The 14334-nt window shown below is 35.0% G+C and overlaps 1 protein-coding gene across 28 annotated transcripts in view; it reads left to right on the top strand.

Annotated features, from left to right (window-relative positions):
- The window catches only part of LOC145277622 (uncharacterized), a 166580-nt gene that overhangs the window by 7139 nt on the left and 145107 nt on the right, over positions 1–14334 (top strand). Inside the window, exon 1 of one of the 28 annotated variants that reach the window (XR_013868171.1) lies at positions 3711–3971. The exons of 26 other annotated variants lie outside the window; for them this stretch is intronic. The gene's annotated coding sequence lies outside the window, so the exon portion shown is untranslated. Of the gene's footprint in view, positions 1–3710; positions 3972–14334 lie in introns of those variants that run through there. One more of the 28 variants, XR_013868176.1, reaches the window with a different exon arrangement.

Raw genomic sequence — 14334 nt, 5'->3', positions numbered from 1 at the left:
GACCCCACAAGTTTATTGAATCATCATTATGCCAGATCAAACCTAGCCATTCCTGTGTCTCGATACATCTTCTATCATTATATATGATCAGTTTTCTATAATAGTCAACCATATATATGACCAGACACACGCACAGACGTTCAGCTTTATATTATAGATATATAATATATATTAGTAATAAATAGTGATATTTACATCTAGAAATAAAAATAGATTTAAAGCTTCAAAAATTCGTACTAGATCTGTCCGTGGTTTGAGCGCTTGGAAAAATCATTTGTAAAAAGTGATATTCTCCTGAAAGTTTAATGTTAATCCTCAGTGTGGGCGACCGAAAAACACAATTGCGAATTACTCAGGACCTCTGTCCAGTCATGACTGACGGAACGAGAGCATGCTACCCCCCGTGAAGTAAATAAAGAGTTCCGCTCGAAATTCCGTCCAAATTCTCGAGTTTGACAGAAACATTCCAGCGTTCGACAAGATACATCTGAAGAAGGTCGGAGGTTACATCGACCGAAACGTTGTGAAAATGACACTCAAGATGAGAACAGTAGTCCGAAGAATCCAAATAATACGAATAACCGTGTTTGTGTATTTAATCATTTATTTATTATTATTTTTTCTTTTTTTTTGTTAATGTAAACTATCATGATTTAAAGTCTGGGAGCTTTCTATATTATATTTCACTTTGTCTATTCAATTTTTTTGTAGGAAACTACTACGTCGATCTGTCTGAGATTTTGCATGCATATTTCCTATGCTAATGTGCTGTGAACAAAATATTATGCTATTCATTCGATGCATTAATGAGGATTAATATTGACTAGTCATCAAATTACTGTATTTACACGAGAATTTTTCTCGGAAACTACTGAGCCGACCTGGCTTAAATATTGTATGTACTTTTATGATACAATGCAGCGAAATTAGTATTATAATATCCGTTTGATACATATTTAGGGATTAATAGGGATTAGTATTTAATGCAAAAGATGAACACAGATTTAACCATATCCATCCACCAATTTGGCATAAAGCGCCCATTCTTAGTAAACGGGCTATAACTTTTGCCGTTTTTATCGGGTAAAATGCATAGTATTTTTATATGTAAGAAAATGAACTGACATTTGCAAACTTTTTTTTTACATGGGGTCACCACTTATCAAGGCCTGAAGGCCACTCAGGGATAAGGGTTATTGCGTGTACAGTAATCAATGAGATAGTATTGTAGTAATCATTAGTACTGGGGGTTTTGATAGTGTCTTAGTTAAGGGGCGGTTTGTCAGGAGTTTGTTTACGTTGGACTTGAAGGCGTCCAAGTTGTAGTAAGGTGGAAAGCAGGCAAGCGGCAGAGAGTTCCACTGGCGTGCAGTTCTAAGAAATAAGCTTTGCTCATGGAATCTACGTTTGGATTTAGGCACAGATAAAGAGTGGGGAAAATTATTGACAGCAGTTTCAGCCAGACGGGTGTTTCTCGTGAAAGATTGGCGAGGGAGGACGAGAGATTGGAGCTCAAACAATCACCTGCCCTGGAAATAACGATAAAACAAAGATAGGCTCGCAACGTCTCTTTTGTGGGAGAGAGGTTGCAGGGAAGAGAAAAGGGCATCCCCCACTAAACCACGAAGTCTATTTTGTACTCTGTCAAGGCAGGATAGGCTTTTTTTAGCAGCTCCTGCCTAGATGTGACAGCAGTACTCCATCCTTGGACGTACTTGGCTTTTATACAGATAGAGAATTGCATTAGTAGTGAGATATCTTCTGGAGCGGTAGAAGGATCCCACCATTTTCTCAGCGTCCCTGGCAACAGATTTGATGTACGTGTTCCATTTCAGATCAGGAGTAAGGGTCAAACCCAGAAGCTTGTCAAAACATGGAGCCTCCCCAAGACGAGAGCCATCCATTTCAATTGATGCCAGATGGGGATCAGAGCGTTGATGATGTAAAGATAGAATCTTGGTTTTGGGTGCATTAAAAGTTACCAGCCACCTCTTCCCACATTGTACCACGCGCTCAAGATCAGAGGAGAGAGAATTAAAGAAAACTTTGTCATTTACAGCCTTTGATGTGTTGCCATAGATGATTGTGTCATCAGCATAGATGTCAACGAATGATTTAAGTATGTGTTTTGGGAGATCATTGGTGTAGATCAGGAAGAGAGTTGGGTCCAGTATGGAACTCTGGCGGACTCCAGCATTAATACTGTGGGCCTCTGGTTTCTGCCCATCAACCACTACTCTTATGAGCCTATCAGAGAGAAATGATTTAATGATTGAGAAAACATTTCCAGTAATACCGTAGCTGGAAATCTTGTGAAGTAGGCCCTTATGCCATACCTTATCGAAGGCCTTCGATATGTCAAGAGCAGTTGCCCTGGAAAGGAACCCTTTGTCAAGAGATTCACTAATCCTATGTGATATAACCGCTAGCACATCTGCTGTAGATCTTGCAGAGCGGAAACCAACTGTTAATTTCTAACAAAGATTCTTTTCTCTTTTGAGGAATTTTCAATCACTTAACGCAAAGAACCGATGATCATTGTTGACTATAATAAGTTATATTTATTTTGGAAACCATCAAACCACTTTCCGAATGAACATCACTCGACTAAAAGATTAAATTTTACTGCCAGATTTACAGCGTATCTATATTCCTGCAATTAAAAATTTTTGTGTATTGATATTCATATTAAAAACCCCTTTTCTGTTTATTTAAAATGAAAATACAATTTTTTTATGTATGGGTCGTGGAATTGCTTTCATTTGCAAAAGATTTAGTTTTCTATTAGGTTTTTCGATTTTCTTATGGGGTGATCATCTTTAGTTAACCATTAAGTGTAATTATATTTATGCAGGTATTCTACGATTTATACTTGTGTAATATATGAGTAAAAAGGTTATAGTAAACATAAACCTCTTTATATATATATATTTGTTTAAAAATTTTGCCTACCAAACTCCTGTCAGTTTTTGCTCTACAGACATGAAACTTAATATATAGGGTATTCCAACCCATGCGAAAATTTATATTTGAGTTTTAGCTGGGGAAAATCGGTGCAAAAGTGTGAAAATTAAAAAAAATGAAATTTGCCAGGTGAAGATCAAACGACAGAATTATGAATATACATGCGTGACGTAATAGCTATTGGTTCATGTTCTAATTTTTAGCCTTGCAGCAAACATGTCTTCATAGCTCAGACATTAACGTCAACGGAAAAAGTAAATCGTAAGCTAAACGTTTTGGTTTCGATTCTCGGTGGTGGCGCACGAGTCATTTTCTTTTAAAAAATTGTTCAACTTTTTAAATCATTACTATATATTGGGTCCAATATAATAATACGAAATGTGCATTAATACCAAATATCATATTTAAGCGTATTTTACGACCGGGCAATGTCGGGCTGCCTGCTAGTTTAATTTATAAGACTAAAAATAGAACTTTGTTTTATTTTCCTTCAACACAAATAGATTTTCTTTTTGCAAATAATCTTCAAGTGGTTGAAGATCAAAATAACTTTGTTTTTAGTTATACTCTTACGTAATCCTTAAAGAGATTTACGTTCCTGGAGGATCATTATCGAATATTACGTTACAGTTTTTACGTATTGGTCCACGGCCAATTCCACATACCGAAAACTGAGTTGAAAAATCTGTCTCTGCATTATATGTGTGTGTGTGTGTGTGTGTGTGTGTTTAGGCTTTGTAACTGTTACTTCCCTTGTGTATTATGGTTAGCCTAATACCGAAAATGATAAAGCATTGGGCTGACTTGATGCGAAAAAACTGAAATGGATATTATGAATATCGATTACGCTACAACTAATCTCATGTCTAAAGATAAACTCTTCTGCCAAAGTGGATCGTTTTACACTGGAACTCTGATGCCTCTGCGCTTTCACTCTATCTTTCTCTCTCTATTTCGGTCTCTCCCTTCATCTTAGCAACGGGGATTCAGAGGCAGCTCGGCAGAAGGTGCGTACCTTTTGTTATTATTTATTATTATTATTATTCTTATCTTCTGCTCTATTCTCAGCTATGGGGTGATATTTTTTTCTGAAGAAATCGTTGCATTTTATTTTTTGTCGGGATATGATAGAAAACAAATGCAAATCACAGTTCCCATTTATCTGTTCATTAGAACGTCTTATTCAGTTGCATCTTTCCGAACGTGAGAATTTTTTTGACGAAAAACCGTTTCGTTGAACTCAGCTACAATCTAGCCCCGTAAAACGTTGTTTGCCCGACCGTACTAAGGTGCAGAAATTTACATGTAACTAGACTTTCTAGCTCGTTAAAAACGGACAAAAGTTATAAGACGTTGGCATAGAATGGGTGCTTTATGCTAAATTGATGGTTGAACATGGTTAAATTTGTTCATTTTTGCATTAAATACTAATCCCTAATAACCCCTAACTGTATATCGAATGGATACCATAATACTTGGTTCGCTGCGCCTTATGATAGCAAAGGTCAATAGAAAATTCCAGCCAGATCGACCGAGTAGTTTTCGATATAAAACAGAATAGACAGAGAAAGAGACTAATAAATGTGGACCAGCATCTTGCTACCCAACTCCCCACTCAGGTTTCCCTTTATAAATTTTGCCCCCTATTACAGTAGCCCCTTAACTTCACTATTAATGTCTTGCTTGAGGCGATCAAAATGAAAAAATAACCCGTACAAGTTTTCAAGTTCGAAAAGATGCACCCGAAGTAGGTTGAATGTTACATCGGCCGAAACGTAGTCAGCATAACAAATAATGAGAGAATAATAGTTGTGATAAACTATTAATGTTGTCTTATTTGGACACAAAGAGCATATATTCTTAAGATTTTATGTTTTTGAAATTTTGTGATGAGGGTTGGTAATTCGTATTATTTTGAATATTCGGACTACTGTTCTCATCTTGAGTGTTATTTTCACAACGTTCTGGTCGATGTAACCTCCGACCTTCATGTGTATCTTGTTGAACTCGGGGATCTTTCTGTTGAATTCGGGAATCTGCAGGAAATTTCGAATAGAACTTTTATTTAATCAAAAAGTTGCGTCTGAAATTTTGTTCATATTCTCAAGCTCGGCAGAAAGAGTCCAGATTTCGATAAGATACATTCGAGGAAGGTCGGAGGTTGCATCGACCAAAACGTTGTGAAAAAAACACTTAAGATAAGAAAAGTAGTCGGAATATGAAAAATAATACTAATTCTTAAGCTGAATCTATTCAATCTACGCGTTTAGTGACAAAAATGCAATTTCAAACTTTTGCTTGACAGATTAAAGAAAATCCTAATATTTAAATAGCGCCAAAACTCTTATGTACAGATTTGTATTTAATTGTTGCAATGATATTTGTAAGAAGCGTGACAGACAAAAAATACCTATTTCAAACTTAAAGTAACACACCCATTTTCATAAAGCTTGATCGTGTAGTTTTTAAAATATTAAGGTTTATTTAAAATAACTTAAGTGTGAAAAACAGATGCGAGAAAACGCGTGCAGAAAGAAAAACCACAAAACCAATACTTTTATTGGTTGATTTGTTTTATTTTGACAAGAAAAATATTGACAAAATAAAATTAGGCACAAGGCCAATCAAAAAAATGGAGAGGGGTCTATGATCATTTTTATCGCTGTACCTTTGTTGACTAAACTAATCATAGCTAGAGTTCTTAGTCACCATAATATCACATTCACACTAGGGGTCGTCCTACTTAAGATTCCCAAATAAAATAGTTTTTTTTAATATATAATCTATGTAAAAAAAAATGTGTAAAAACAGTTTTTATTTAGTAGAAAATTTCATTGGCGAAATTGATTGATTCGATATGATCTTTGACTTCAAATCATATCAGCCGGCTCAAGCAAATTGAACCGGCTCAAGCAAATTGAGCCGGCTTAAGGGAATTAGCAACGTCGCGAGTCAAAGCGATCCATCCACCACGTCTGTTCATAGGTGACACCTTAGCAGACACGATTCCATCGTCAAATGCACGGACCAATACCAAAAAAAAACAAAAAAAAAAAAACAAGAATGGTATATATGATGGTATATAATATGATGGTATATATGATGGTATATAATATGATGGTATATAAGTTCCGTTATTAATTAATATAAATCTCTTGCATTATCTTGTAAATGCAAACCAAACAACCCCTGTAATAAAAACTTCAGACTATTCATAGTAATTCACATTAAAGCATAACTTTTTTATTTGTCTTTTTTTTTTTTTAAATATTTATTAACTAGCACGGGAACCCGACGTTGCCCAGGATTGAATGATGATCAACGAATGTTTCACACTCCCATATTTTTATTGTCATCAAAATCGATAAAACCCCTATTTTTTTTACAATCAAATCGATTGATTACCTGCTCTAGTTGGGGACCCATCGCGATTCATCGAGAGGAAGCTTCACCTGCCTCCCTGCAGTGATTTAGTCCACAATACATAGTAGTCTACATTGCACTGTAGAGAACCTACTGTTGATTTTATAAAATTATATTTTTATGTATAATGGCTTGCATTAAAGTTTAAAATGACAAAAATTATGTACTTGTTTCAATTATGATCTAAACAGAAAGATTGATTTCGTACGCGCCCTTGTCATATCAAAGAACCTACTGCTGATTTTATATGCCTGGCCTTTCTGCTTGTGCGGTGATAATGGCTTGAATTTAAGTTTAAAATGAAAAAGTCAAGTATCATGTTTCAGTTGTGCTTTAAACAGAAACATTAATTTCAGACGCGCCCATGTCATATCAAAGAACCTATTGTTGATTTTTATATGCGGGCCTTTCTGCTTGTGTGGTAATAAAACTTTTAAAATGCACTTGTGATGTTAGGTTGAATGATGTCTTAACTTTGGTCAAAATTACGTCTTCCTTTTTCATCAGAGTTTTTCGATCATCTGTACTTATCGGAGACATTCCGATACAAAACTAATGTAAGAATTCGTAAAAATCGGTCCTACCGTATAGAAGTTCAGAGGGAATGAACTCCCACACATAGGCGAAGTTCTTTTTATATAATAGATAGATAGAATAGATAGATATATTTTTAACACAATTTTATTCAATTAATGTAATGAGCAAATGATACCATGGGTAATTTAATTAAACTTAACAAAAATCAGATTAAACAAAGGCTCGGTATGAAACCTTTGTCTATGGCAGGTGCTCGTCTGAACTCCAATCTCTGGTCCCCCCTCGCCAATCTTTCACGAAAAACACCCGTCTAGCTGAATCCACTGTGAAAAATTTCCCCCACTCTATATCTGTGCCTAAATCAAAACGCGGATTCCATGAACAAAGCTTCTTTCTTAGAACTGCACGCCTGTGGAACTCTGTTCCGTCTGCCTGCTTCCCTCCGGACTACAACTTGGATGTCTTCAAGTCCAATGTTAAATTCCTAATGAACCGCCCCCTTAAGTAAACACTTCATCAAATCTCCACACTAACGTAATGTACTTGCAATAACCCTTATCCCTGAGTGGCTTCCGGGCCTTGATAAGTGGTGATCACTGTGTAAAAAAAAAAAAAAAAAAAAAAAAATATTTCATACCATTTATATTTCATTGTTAGAACAAAACCACTATTTATGAGATTTAAGTTTCAATATTTTGAAAGGCGTTCAATTAATTTTATAGCTAAACCGATTTTTAATGATATATATTCCTTAATTGATTCATTTCTCCAATAATGTAAATATTTGCTTACAAGAAACTATTTTAGAGAAACGGCGAAAAGGAGAGGTTCTTTATGTGAAAGTAAAAATACCCCTCTCCCAGACAATGCCGGGTAGATACAGCTATAAACTTAGCAACCAAAACAATTTTATTATTATTCCTATTTACTTTGCCTCCCCACGAGGGAAGAGTTAGACACCAGGGTCGATTTTTAATGCGGAGAAAAGAAACAAAAATAAAAAATTTGTCTCAGTCGTAAAGGATTTCTCCTCTACTAACTGAAAACAAAAAAATTGAAGTATAGTATTAGAACACATTCTACACTTTGATCTTGGTCCGAAGGCCAGGAAGTATGGATAATCCAGTCGGTTAATAATACAAGCTGAGGTCTCTCCTTTGCAATCATTCTGTTTTAAACTATCAACCCCTTCTTTTTCGGAATGAGATATGGTCCGACTTATTCAGATAAAGTGCTTTCTCTTTCTCCTAAGCATTATCCTCTTCTTTGGAAGAGCGGGTTGGTTTATTGCCAATTACCTGAGGCGTCCCTACCAAGCAATGCCGACATGCCTGTTCTTTGCTAGTTTTGTACCCTTCCAAAAGTTTTCAATCTTCCATGTGCCTAGCGTAAGGTAGAATTTTCCAAGAACTTTTAATTTGTGAAACATATTATCTCAAAACTACTTTCCTGTAGACTACAGCATGATTGTATGAAAATGAAATGTTAACAGGTATGTCATAAACTATTCCCACAACTAATCAATTATTTTTCATTCCATTCATCATTTTCATTCCTCTCACAGTAGTCTTCGTCATTCAACAGTAACCTTTACCTTCGAGTGGCTTTATACCTTTGTAAGTAGTGACTCATTAGTATAAAAAAAGCTGCAGCAAACGTATATTCTTTGGCAATAAAGAATTGCCTGCAAATACAACGCGTATAAATAAGCAGGTTGCATAGAGTTACGGGACACATGTCAATATTCCAAATGAACCTGTAATTGACAGAATTCGAACCCAATCCTCCCGAATCATAAGTCCGCACTGGTATCCACTTCACTTACTGCCAACTCCCAGCATTGCCTGCAGGATGGTAACTGTTTGGATTGTAGCGTCATAAAAAACACGCAAAATTAACAGGCAGAATCCGCTCTCCACCTGCCGTAACACACACCCGTCCTTGTCTTAAGAGAAGATCTATTTCAGTCGTCCGCCCTGGGATTGCGATTCAGTGCGGCAGCTCGGTGTACTTATGCAGGTTATTGACTTAGAGAGACAAGGGGGAAAGGGGAGAGAAGAGGGAGAAAGAGACCAAATAATTGAAGAAAAGAGGATGATAATATGGTTTTAAATATGGAAATTTGACGTCATTAAGACAGATTTATTTTTCTTTCATTGTTACCCTCTCTGTCATCATTCAGTCACAGCTTCTTAATTAGCTGATGTAAGTTAACCCAAAGACTGGTTTCATTTCTTCTCTCGTTTAATTCCCTAATAAGAAAAGCATTGTATGAGGTGGGGGGGACGCTTTCGCTTTGTTTTACAAAGGGAAGATATTTTCCAAAATAATCATCAAATTCGCAGGTTGATAACTCTACGGTACCCTTGAGAGGAAAAAATGCGTAAGACCTTTTTTTGCCCCCCCCCCCTTTCCAACACCGCGTTTCTATTATTTTGTCCAACCTCAGTTATAGCAATTTCAAAACTACATGTCATGTTCGCCCCACACTGTATTATATATTACCAGATTATATTTTTATAATTATATATATATATATTTTATTACATTTTCACCCCAAACAAGGCAAATTGCCACTTTGGTGTAGGGGGCTACTATCAGGGGCAACAACTGCTGGGGTACTATGTAGGGATTTGGGTAGCAAGATGTCGGTTCACGTTACACTTGAACTTCTGCACGTCAGTACTGTTGGGGAAGCAGGGACCTGGAATGGAATTCCACAGTCTAGCGGTTCTGGGGAAGAAACTATTGGAGTAAAAAGATCTTTTACATCTAGGGATCTCTACAGTGTGGGGGTGGGATTTAGCAGCCTGTCGGGTTTGTCGAGGGTGCTCACGTCGTGGGGGCGCAAGTGATTGCAGTTCGTCAGAGCATTCACCACTAAAATACTTGTAGAAAAGACAGAGGGATGCAACATTTCGTCGATGGGACAGAGGCTGAAGCTTAGATGCCAGTTCAGGGCCTATTAATAACACACACACACACACACACACTGCATTGATTGAGAGACGAGTTATTTGTACAGTGTCTGCGTTCTCAACACGTACTGAGTTTTTAGTCGAGTGGGCTAAGAGGATGCTCGTGTTAAGTGGTCCCTCTTCTAAGGCACACATTCTAATCCTATATGAATCTCATTTTTAACTTTGTGTCTTTGTTTATTCCCACTCTCACAGAATATAACTGGTTGTATCGTTATATTACCCAAACAATAGCATCAATAAAAAGTAGCACAGTACATATTATCATTATTATTAGTAGTAGTAGCAGCAGTATTGATGTCAGTAGTAGAGATAGTAGTAGTAGTTGTGTTCTTTTCCTATATGGAGGAGCATGCTGGTGTGAAATCAAACTAATCTTTCTTTTTATTAATTTATCTATTATTTAATTTCACTAAATAGAAATGCCATGCCATTCTTGATTCGTTATTTTCTAGTATGCATTTGGTGGTAAAAATTCCATACATTTACTTGACAGCTTCAAAGAAGGTAGTATTGTAACATAGTCGTATCAGCATTTTGGGGTGTAACGTGAACGTGACGTCGCATATAAAAAAATTAAGATCAGAAATAAGTGACGAGAAGGAAAAAACGCGCGGTGATTGGCAAGTTACGCTCGATGACTGACACGAGGCTTCTGTCTCTTACTACCCCTTTCGAGAGTCGAACTTTGTGAAAATTGTCGTCGTGCAAGGGAAATTGGACATGAGTTTGTCTGATGCCGTGTACTGAGAGCCAGCTGTGTTGAATGCGTGAAATATACGAAATAAATACCCTTTTCCCTATACCAAGAAAAGTTCGTTTTATTTTCTTTGTGAGTTTCTAAACACAACGTGGGATCCATGTTAAAATCAACTGCAGCGTTGCATTGTTACTGAAAACAAATTATGGTAGCCATTTTATTAACGAGATAAAGCCATCACTTGTGTATTTTCTCGTGCTTCATATAATTAGTGTTGAGACGATTAATCGGTATCAGAATCGGGAATCGGAAAAATCGGAGCTTTTGGGGGGTATCGGGATCGGGAAAATTTGAGCCTATTTTCCGATTTTATTTTTTTTTATAAGTCATCTTCCACTGCTGATATTAATAATAAAATAATATTTATTGATTTAAATTTCCAGTCAGACTAAAATCTCTAGATCACCCCGTCACAAGTGTTTTTACGTTTCAGAAAATGCCTGCACATTTAAGATGTTTTTACAGTAATCGGGAGAAAATAACACTTTTATAATTAAATATTTAGATTTATAAAGAATCGGAATCGGTAATTGTATCGGAATCGGGAATTTAGTACGGAATCGGTAATTGTATCGGAATCGGAAAAATATTGGAATCGTCCCATCATTAAATATAATGTAACACTTTTTAAAAAGCTGCTATGAGTAATGAGCAAAACCCCAAACACTAAGTTAATGTATTACAGTCAATGATGAATAGCAATTTTCGTGACTTTTTCTGTCACTTTGTAATTGTCTTATTAAATATTGAACGTGCGGTAAACAAGATAGATTTACTTTTTTATATTAGGGCATCAGGCGATCTCATCTTATAAAAATCTGGTGGATCACTTTTCTGTATTAAGTTACGTAAAATGAACATCCCCTACAAGAAGTGGCTATAAAGTGGGTGTTCATTTTACTTTTAATTAATACAGAAAAGTGACCCCCACTTTTTAAAACTATAATTTCTTCATATCTTGGAACTACCTGTTTCCTGGGATTTTAACTGTTATTTTCGTTTTCAGTACCACCGAAAACCTGTAATAGAGGTAATTTTAAAAGATTTTTTGTGAGTGAAAAAAAATACACCTTTACCAATATTTCAATCATAGTAATTTGTTTTCCTAGTTTTGCATATGAATTACAAAATATCTGATATTTTCCCTCAAACTCTGGCCTTTATGATGGAAAGACTAAAACTTGCTATGTTTTCAAATGATCTGAAATAACACCAAGGGAAGACTTGATTCCAAATATTTCTTATATTTACTTTAAATTATTACTTTTAGTGGAAATATGTGCTAAAAATGTGATTAAATTTCTATTATAACTGGATTTATTTTGTTAATTAAAAAACTAAATGCCTCGTGATTCATTGGATCAACATTGGTACACCGTAGATTAAATGAATAGATTAAAAGAAATTAAATTTTAGACGGGTTCAACAGTTTCTATCTTTTTTTCACAACAAAATCTATGAACAAAACATTGACTTTTGACGCGTCCAATTTTCACGAAGGCATAGGATTTCACAATACATACTAAAATCATGATGCATATTTTCCCTTATTTCCCTTTCTCATTGCCATTTCTCTCTTATCAACCTTTCCTCACTTCTCTCCTCTTCCCCACTCTCACATCTCTTTTAATCATATAAACTATTCACAATTTCTTTTTATAGTAGAACCCCGGGATACGGTTTTTCAGGTTACGACGAATAATGCGATGTTTTTTTCCGTCTTTGGTTACGGTATTTGCCCCGCCTTGCGATGTTATTCATAATATAATTTGATTATATACATGTATATTATATACTGTACTATATTTTGTTACTAATTTTAATGCGTACTATATAAAATTTGATTATGCCTCACAATACGGCGATTTCACTTTACGGAACTGATTAATGCCGTATCCCGGGGTTCTACTACACTTTTCTTATCATTCACCATTTAATTACCTTATTTTATCCATCACCCCATTAGCTAAAATATTCATGTATAAATGAAGTGTGGACGGTGACAAGATGATAAAAGAATAATAAACGATATTTAAGTTTTAGTATACATTCACATACTTTTCACAAACTTTATCTTTATTGGAAAACATTTATAAAGCCTGATGTTTTGCTACATTTTTTTGTGTGACTATGGCTATGTATATTTTTGATAATGTCCAAATATACCACAAAAACAGCAATAGATGAAAATTGTTTACATCTATTTTTTAAATAAGATATTTTTCGAAATTCTTCGTTCTAGTTTTCTCTTCTTTTAATTTCGATTTAAATAAACATTAATAAAAAGTAAAGAAATTAAATTATAAATTAATACAAAAAAATTCAATGAACGAAGTATAGGCGACAATTACCCTGATAAAAGATCAATATCTAAAAAAAATTGAAACAAAAGTCCTTTTTTACTAAAGGATATAATACGGAATCGATGAAATCGTTTTAAATTATGTAAACAACGACAATTTTAAAATCCGGAATTCATTGACCTTCAGAATCAAATATCCATTTATCAAATATGGTTGCAGTTAGGCGAGAAATGAACTTTTCGTATTAGATAGATTATATATTTGATTAAATATACAGATTGAAAACAGTCTTCTTGTGTACATTTTACCGGCGTTTTTTTTTTTTTCAATGAATTCATAAGAAAACGCGAAATTAAAATTATTATAAAAATGTAAATACATTTAAAAATATGTCTCAGGTGTTTAAAAAAACCCGTAAACAATGTTATTTTGATACAACCATGATTTAAAAAAAAAAAAAAAAAAAAAAGTAATTTATACAATATTTTATTTGGAGAAAATCCTATCAAAGGCAACTTCAAAAGTTGTTTTTAGTAATTATCCATAGTTTGTCTTTATTAATCTAGAAAAGTTTAAAACAATAATGAAGACGTATTTTTGTTATTAATGTAAGTAGAAGATTCAGTCACTTACTTTATGAAAGCTATTTGACATATGATCGGTTGAAAGTATCAATCATCATGCGGTACAGAGAAAGCCATCACTTGGAGAATTTTTATATAAGGAAAGATTACCGCTTATCACGACTCAAAGGCCACTCGAGGATAAGGGCTAATGAGTGCCAAGTGACTAGTGAGCCGATATCGTGATGATCTGTAATGGTGGTACTTGAGTAGTGTTTGATTATATAAGAGGAGGAACCAACAAGCACGTATTTACATGAAACTTGAAAACAGCCATGTTATAGTCAGCTGGGAAACAACTCCGTGGTATTGTGTTACACAGACTTCTAAAAAATACACTTTGCTCATCTCTTTTTCGTTTAGTTTTAGGCACAGATAGAAAATAAGGAAAATTGTTGACAGTCGTTGTCCGGCTTTTGATGTAATGTTGTTTAGCAATGCTGATGCCGGATCTTTTGTAAAACAACCCATCATAAATAACTTCCGTCATCTCCCAACCAGACAAAATGTGGGTTTTACTAAAACAATATTTGATTATTTATTTAAAAGAATGAGGTTCATTCAGGTCATTTAGTGTTTTCATTTAAAATATCGTTCCTTTAATATTTATGCCTCCACATAAACTTACACCGACAGCTGCTCATCTTTCCGTGATGCACTCCACAGTGGCGTTTATTTTGTATTTTGTATGGCGAGAAATGAAAACTTCATCGATCTCAACACAAACACCTGGAGCCTCACCCTAA

This window comes from Euprymna scolopes, chromosome 6, assembly GCF_053919585.1.
Source record: "Euprymna scolopes isolate OS-2025 chromosome 6, ASM5391958v1, whole genome shotgun sequence".
Lineage (NCBI taxonomy): Eukaryota > Metazoa > Mollusca > Cephalopoda > Sepiida > Sepiolidae > Euprymna > Euprymna scolopes.
Note: the sequence above shows the minus strand (reverse complement) of the source record. Positions and strands in the feature narration are given on the sequence as shown.